We start from the raw sequence: 8,396 nt of genomic DNA on the forward strand, positions 1-8,396 counted from the left end.
AGAGAGTTAATGTAACATTTTACCAATTTAAAGCATTTTTGTACACAGGCTTGGTCAGCACTCTAGCAGAAAATTAGAATCAGGCAGATAATCACACACCTAAACTGCACGTAAGTAACTAAAATTCAAGCATGCAGTCTGGTGGGAATTGAAAAAAATGGGAGCAGAACCAATATCCGTAACAAACCCGGTAACAAGCAACAATGTTGTAAAAAACTTTGAGATGGTGAACCCAGCACAGACAGGATAGTGAATCAAAAGAGTTTTTAAGCACAGCTAACTTCAAGCATATATTTACATTAAAACCCACAGACTCAAATGCAAATTTAAAAAGAAACACGAACAAAAGCTTAACTGGTTTACTGCTGAGGTCCCAAGTGCCAAGACATATCCAGAATGCCACAGTCAGTGGTGACAGCAAACAGAATTATCAAGTGATGCTTCCAAGCTCCATGAACTGAGTTTGGTAGTCTTACACCATGAACCACATATTCATTATTATAACAAATTGTATTACTATTTGTAGCATCTAGGGAACCCCAATCAGGGCTCTATTGTGTGACAGACTGTACAAGCACAGAGAAAGAGGATGGCTTTTATAATGAGTACATCACAAGCCCCACTACCATAATTAACATTGATTAGCATCGATGCAAACAGCATGGGAAGACAAAGATTGAGCCACATTGGAAGCTGAGGTACTCTCTCACCCTTTAAGGTGGCTCCTCTGGTTCCTAACTGCAGAACAGAGGGGAGGCTGTTTCAGTGGGGAAGGCTTCCATCTCCAGTGCTCCCAGGAGCACATTCCAGGACATGGGATTCAAAGAGGCATCTTTGTCACTTACTGATCCACTTTCTATCACAGGCAACTACATGGCAACACCACCATCAATTCTGATAAAAAAGGACAGCTGGCAATCTCTGATCTACTCCATGTAGCAGAAAAGACCCGAAAAAGCCAAATCCACTTTGAGAGACCTTAATGGACAGGGGATGTGTAGCTACATGTCATAAATGTCCTCCAAAAACCAGCCCTTGCTGGATCTGTAACTATGATATGCATCTTCTCATCCTAGGTCCATGGTGTTTTCCAAGATGTGCCTTTGATACTGATGGAGTTTTTATTTTCTAAGTGTAGGAAAGAGTGCCAACAGTTCCATAATGCCAGCAAAAAATGGACAGTGTGAAATCACAGAGTTGGATATGTTGATTGGGTTAATGAAATTATCTTCACTAACCAAACAAGACTCTAGACCCAAAACATTCGTATGAAATCTCCTCTCCCCCCGGATGTTTGCACTTCTTTTACTGCATAACCTAACAAAATCCAGACACCTGGAATTTTACTCCCGCATTCAGCACCATCGAAGATACTTCTACAGAAAATATATTCACACTAGAAATTTTGTTCAGTTCCCCATGCCATAACCTAACCTGCAGTATGCTGTCTCTGCAGACTTACTGCTTGTTTCAAGAATTCTCATATGCATTAAACTGAACATGTATGTAAATATTTGCAGGACTAAACTGTAGCCACAATTTCAAATGCAATCAGGATATGTTGTGCACAACTGTAGTTAGGGTCCAGTGTTTTGCTATTTTTTGCTGTTCTGGTAAAGTTTCTTAATTTGTTTTTCTTCTAAGCTACTTCCTACAATTTCACTCACAGGGAAATGAAACATAATTCTATAAAGCCTAAAAATAAACTCGGATCTGCTAAAAAATTCATCATTTCACTCCCAGGCTTCCACCAGCTGGGCTTGTCTGCTTTAGGTTTGACACCCCTGAGAGCTACAAGCATGACTTACAAAGATGAGCAAGTTTACATGAGAATGATGAAAAGATCCATTTTTTTAATCTCTGCTTTGCCAAAATACCATCTGAAGCATTTATTATTTGAAGACATTTATTTTTGGCAATTTCACACTCCCTTTTAATACCGTACTTATGTTATTTGCAAATTTGGAGAGGTAATATCCAAATACATATTCTGCTTTACATGTACTTCTTTCAGGTTTGCTCATTACATTCGTTAAACTATTTAATTCTCAAGGATCTACTGGAGATACAGTGAAGACCCCCTAAACACCAGTTAAGAATAAACCTGTAATGAGAATAAATTACACACGCATATCAATTGCTACAAGTCCTGTAAGGAGTGAGACCTTTCTACATAAACATCTGCTGCAAAATTAAATCTGATACATTAATAAAAACCCTCCCCACCCAAACCAAACAATGGATGTGTAACAGTTAGCCCATCAGTTAAAAGAATAAACCTTTTAAATAAATAAATTTGCGCTTCACCAATTTATGTCACTGTGGTACTTAAGGCGAAACCTTTTAAAGGAATAGATTTACTGTGCACACAGATCTCCACTGGGTATGTGTAATTATGCAAAGGAAAGGCATTACTTTTAAAGTGGATGAATGGCTGATACTTTTTGATTTACTGCTAGAAACAGAAAAATGGTAATGGCATGAAATAAGCATTTGCAAAACCGTTTTGGCAGACAGAAAATGTTTGATTTACCTAGGGCATCTATCAGGTTCTATATTTTAGATCAAAGTAGATAAATGGAAAGGCAAATGGATATTTGGAAAAAAAATCTACTGCTTTTCTGTCAGCCCTGCAAGTAAGTTAAATGTTTGAATGAGGAAAAAGCCCAAGGCTCTTTGGATGGAAGGAAATCATGATTCATCACTGCTCTGGCAACTATAGCTTTCTGTATTTACCTGAAAAGGTGACATGGAAGTCGTTGTCACTTTCTCATTCTAGGCTTGATTCTGAGGGTGATTTGATGGCAGCTGGCAGAGCTCAGCATTTCCAGCTAACACCAGAAGTAGGCAATGCACACCCTGGGTAATATGTTCATCTCAACTCCAAAGTGTTCACTCTCCTTTTCTTTTCTGACTTGAATTCCCATTGGTGATGAAAATATGTTCCAGTTAAGACACACACATCCAAAATAAAAACCCACAGCCTTCCCTGATACTTTTGAAATCTGTGCCACAGAAAAGCACACTGAAGGTAGGGTAAGGCTTACCACACAATTACCTGTAACAAGTCCAGAGGCTGAAGAACCATAAAAACCAGCTTCTTCCTATGACAGGATTCTTCCTAGGGGTTCCCAGTAAAAAGCATGATTTCTGATTGTACCACGATCCTGTTCTGAACTCTTCCTACACTGAAATGCATCACCACAAGCTGCACTGTGTCCAACCCTTCTGCACCACCAGCCCAGTGGTACATGTGCTGCACAGATGGTCTGAACACGCAGAGTTAATCCAAAATGTCTTGGGTCACATCCAATTTGTTGTGCTTGTGGAAATCCACAGGAGGGCACACACAGGACCCTGAGCCACATCAGATTCAGTGGCAGTGTGCACACCACGTGCAGGGGGCACTTCCAGGGGGTGTCAGGTTTGCTCTGCATTCACAGTAGGATGGATTTACTTGTGTACCGATTATTTGACATCTGGAAATCCTGACAAACACTTAATCCCTGAACATAACCGCTCGACAAAATGTCTGGTGTGGGATGAACATGGCTGGAGAAATGCAGCATTTGTCCCTCTGCCTGTTCCATAAGGAAATGATGGAGAGTAGGCTACGGCCTCTCCAGCTCTCTCCACAGCATTATGAACATGAGCAGCAAATCCATCAGCTACTTCTGCATCCATTTATTCTGTGAAAGGTCTGACCAGCTTTTGAAAGGCCAAAGAGCAATCAAAACTCACATCTTTTGCCTGGACAGGTAAAAAGCCAGCAGGCTACTAATTACACAGTCACAGGGAGCTGGCTGCTCTCTAGGATGCAAAATAAGCAGATATCTGCTCCTGCTGACTTACGTGGCCTGTATTTTTAACTCAGCAGCTTATCTTTGACCACTGAAATACTGGAACAGGTTAACCAGAGAGGTTGTGGAAACACAATCCTTGAAGTCAAAACCTGTCTGGACAAGATCCTGAACAATCTGCTCTTGCTGACTGTGCTTTGAGCTGGTGGGTCCGACTAGAGGCTTCTTCCAGTGTCCACTGGTCTGCAATTCTGTGGTAAAGAACCTTCCTTTCAGTTTTGTAGATGCACTTCTCTTCCAAAAAGCAGCTGATTGATCCTACCTCTGCCATGTGCCATGGTTATCACTGTATACAGAGTTCAAAGATGTTGTGTTTGTGGAGAAGGCCAAATCCTCTGCAGCGATCAACCAAAAATGACCAAAAAATCAGAAGTTTCACCAACAAGAGACCAAAAGGGATGATGCTGGCCCTGTACTGCATTCCACTGTCCCTGACAGCTAAACAGGTCCTACACAAAAGGCTTTATATGCAAAGCTCCAGAGATGAGTGGAAAGCCAACACATTTTCACAGCAGGCTCAGCAAGCTGCACCCACACCTCCTGTGCCCATATGCCCTTCAATCTCCCCTCTTCTCTCCCCAAGCTCCTCCTTAGCTGTGTCTCTCTGAAATAACAACCCCACGACACAGGCTTTCACATACACAAACCTCTAAAATCAAGACTCATTACTATAAGGCCACCAAAGGCAGGATGCTTGTACACCTATAAGTCACTGCACCTCTGTGAGCTGAAGATTTGTGCACATCCAGGGCTAGCTGAGAATTTTGCACTTGGTCTGTAGAAAAAGCTTCCATGCAAGGAATAAAATAACTGTTAAAATATTGAGCCAGAAGTAAGGCCAGACCATATTTCTCCTCCTGTAATAAATCAGCACTATATGTATATATTAAATCCAATCCCTCGATGTGTCCAGTTTCAGTAATAAAAACTTAGTGAGCAGGGCAAAAGTTATTGGGTAGAGATCGATATTCTTGCTTGTTGTCCTTGATTGGCAATAATGTGACGCTTTCTCCTTGACTGTAAGAGGTGCTTTTGTGATTTGGGAGCATAAAGAAATTCTGTACTTGACAGATTTATACAGTAGGAATACGCTAATGTCCTTTGACCCGCTTAAGAATAAATACGACCTACCAAATTGTCATTTTTATGGGTATTTACAACTGAGGCACTTTGTAAACCTTAGAACTAATATTTCCCAAAGGAAATCTGTGCTCTCGAATCTTGATAAATTATTGAAAAAATACAAGCCACTACCAGCCCTACAAATTTTCTCTTCTATTTCTCCTATATTTGGTTACATAGGAGTTGTCACAGCAGACTGGACCACTGATCTATTTCACCAGGTATGCTGCTGCAGCCATGGTTAGTGATTCACAGGAATCCTACATTATTTTTGGCTATTTGATCAAGGTAGTGCAAAAAAAAAAAAAATCCTAAAACTTGAAGGTTTTCAGTGGATGACTGAAATATTAGTTATGGAATTCTTTAAACTCTGAAATTACTGTTAGAAGAGTATTACAAACTATAATTTCCACAGCCCAAATGCCACCAGCTGCATTTGCTCTCGTAAATGCTTCAGCTGATAAACAAATAAGACAAGGAGTAGAATAAGCCAGGCCAATTCACCCAGATGCCAGTGCTCACAGCCTTGTGGGTGCAGTGCAGATATTCTGTAAATTTAATAATTGTTGCTAACCTAGTTCCTTAACTCTGCAGGCCAAGTGACCAGAAGCCTTCACTTGATCGCTGTATTTCAGCTCCACTTCACCACCCACTTGCCACACAAATTTTTTGCACCACATTGATGCTGTCCCTGCCCTCAAAGGCTTTCAGAAAAGACAAGCTCATTTCCCACAGGAGAGAGATGGTGACTAGTGAACTGAGGACCTCTGCCCTTCAGAATCCTCCTCTGGAAGAAGACAGCACATGACTGTACCTCTATAAGTTGGTCATAAGGGAAGTTTTTGACACAAAACTGATTATTAATAGTGTCATTCATAACAGAGTGGTTGAAAGCTATTTCCTTTTATCCTTATTTGCCATCTGAAAATTGGCAAAGAGTCAACACTGCTTAGGACAGTCAGAGACTTAACCAAAGCTTCTCGTTTCACCTCCTGGTTACATCCCTGTAAACAGTACAGAAGCTCTCAAATACTTTCAACACATCAGATTTTGACTAAAGCATCATGATGTGGCACTCAGCTCTACTTTTACTCCATTTCTAAGGGCAGCTGCTTTTCTGTTTTTCTTTGCGCATCTGTGGACAACAAAATCTTTTCTCTCTCACAAGAATGTCTTCATTAAGTCAGTTTCTGCCTTCAGCTTATTCTTAGTCTTGTGCATACTGTAATCTGTGTATATGCACAAGAAAGGCTTGAGAAGCAGACTGAGAAAACAGGAAACTGGAATAAACAATGAAGCAGGAACTGCAGGAAACTTAAGCATCTTTTCTTGCCCTTATTGTGCTGCCTTCCTTTTCATCTCTGTTTACTGCTGAATTTGGGATTCCTCCTACATTTGTATGAAACATGATTTCAATGTTCTCTGTTTTGTGACCTCTTTCTGACAGCAGTATGTCATAGCACATCTAACACAGTGACCAAAAATCAAACTATTTTGCGTTTACCTACTATCCTGAACACTTGCTTTCATATCGGATTTGCCAAATTTAGATACATAAATTCCTTTTGTACATTTAACTTATATTTTTCCACTAAATGTTGTTCACTGAGTACTACAAAGGTCCTAAATACTCACCAGTTCAGCAGCTCCTACTCCCTACACTGGATATTCTATCTCCCTTAACACAGGTAGTAGGACAGAGGGAGAAATTGCATTTTTATATACAAAACACCCAGCAACCCCTGCACCAAACAGCATCTCTGTCCCATTCATGAATGTCCCTCATTCATTCATGACTCATTTTTAAAGGAGTGACAGCCTTTTAAAAAGTAATAAGAAACAACAACATTTCCTGGCTGACACTGAATTTACGTCATGAAACAATGAAAATTTGAGTGACAGGAAAGAGAGGAGTTAAACACAGATACAGAGCAGTAATTTCAGCTCAAATGAGCAAAATCCCTTTTTAACACCTTGAAAAATACCTATCTGTTATGATAAATTTTTTTAATCAAGATAATTACCCTCACACATCTTTTCCTATCCTTAAGTGTTTAACAAGAAACATCTTAGGCTCTCCTTAGCTCTACTACTTCTAAAGCTTCTAACTGTAAGCAAAGAAACAGATTATGTTGTGAGCTGGAATCCTTTTGCCTCATGTGAAAGGCTTTCTCTTTGCATTGCAGAAAGACTTTTTTCTACCTTAAGTTATTCATGCTTTTAATGATTAGGGTAAAAAAAATATCTACTGCTCTCAAGATTTCACTAGAAACCACCTGGCCTTTTAGTTTGGCTGCACCAGAGGAGGTTTAGGTTGAATGTAAGAAAAACTTCTATTCTGAAAGGGTGGTCAATCCTACAGCACAGCATGGCATTTCAGCCCACAAAAACACTATCTGAGCCCAATTCTCCACCCTTTCTGAAAAATATATCCTTTAGGTCACACACATAAGCATTGGAAATGCACAAGAAAAAAGCCACAGTCAGTTCTATTCCTAAACTCAACTTCCACATTCCTCAGCACAGCAAACACTGACTGGATGTCAGGGCAAAGTAAGGAAGTAAGTGAAGGTTTAATTTAAGTCACCTCTAGAGGCTTCTTTTTGAAGATACATACATCTAAATCTGCTCCTGAACTAAAGAGCTGTGAATTCCAAGCCTAGATTTCTCCACAGGCAGCACTTCCCACATTGCCATACTTCCCTTGCAAAGCTAGCTTTCAACTTAAAAAAAAATGTCTCCCTAAGCACAAATACAGCAGAGACAATCTTGGAAACACAACCTAAGTGCAAACTCACAAAGTCTTGACTGAAGAGGCTCCAAACAACCTGAAACTACAGAAAACACCCACATTCCCTTCTCTCAGGAGAGCCATGCAATGCAGCAACTTGTCATGGATTTCAAGATTCTGCTAAAGCCAAATATTTTGGTTTCAGTTGCCCTTCCTGCTCTGCCAGGACCTGGCCCTGAGTTCTCACATTGCTCAGTCTCCCGACAGTGAGGAATGTGCTGCGATAGGGGTGAGAAACAAGAACTGGACTCCAACTTGTGATCAGGGATCTGCAGAGTCAAAATAATGGATGAAAGAACAGCCTGGAGCAGTTGCCAAAATGACTCTAAAAATCTTACAAGTTATACATTTTCAGCACTGAAACAGAAAGAAAGATGGGGTTTTACTTAAGTCCACCTAAAAAATACTTGTTTTATGAATGGAATGAGAGTTTATGAATGTTTATACATTGATTTAGACCACTACTATTACCACTAAGTTTTATTTATCTACAATTTCACTAAAGATACTCCATTTTACTATGCATCTTTCCTGAAGATGTTCTGAAGGTGATACTGAATCTTCATGTGAAGTCATTTTGCTACATAAATGCACAATTACATCCCCTGTGCTGGTTTGTAAGT

This window comes from Lichenostomus cassidix, chromosome 11, assembly GCF_008360975.1.
Source record: "Lichenostomus cassidix isolate B80296 chromosome 11, HeHo_3.0, whole genome shotgun sequence".
NCBI lineage: Eukaryota > Metazoa > Chordata > Aves > Passeriformes > Meliphagidae > Lichenostomus > Lichenostomus cassidix.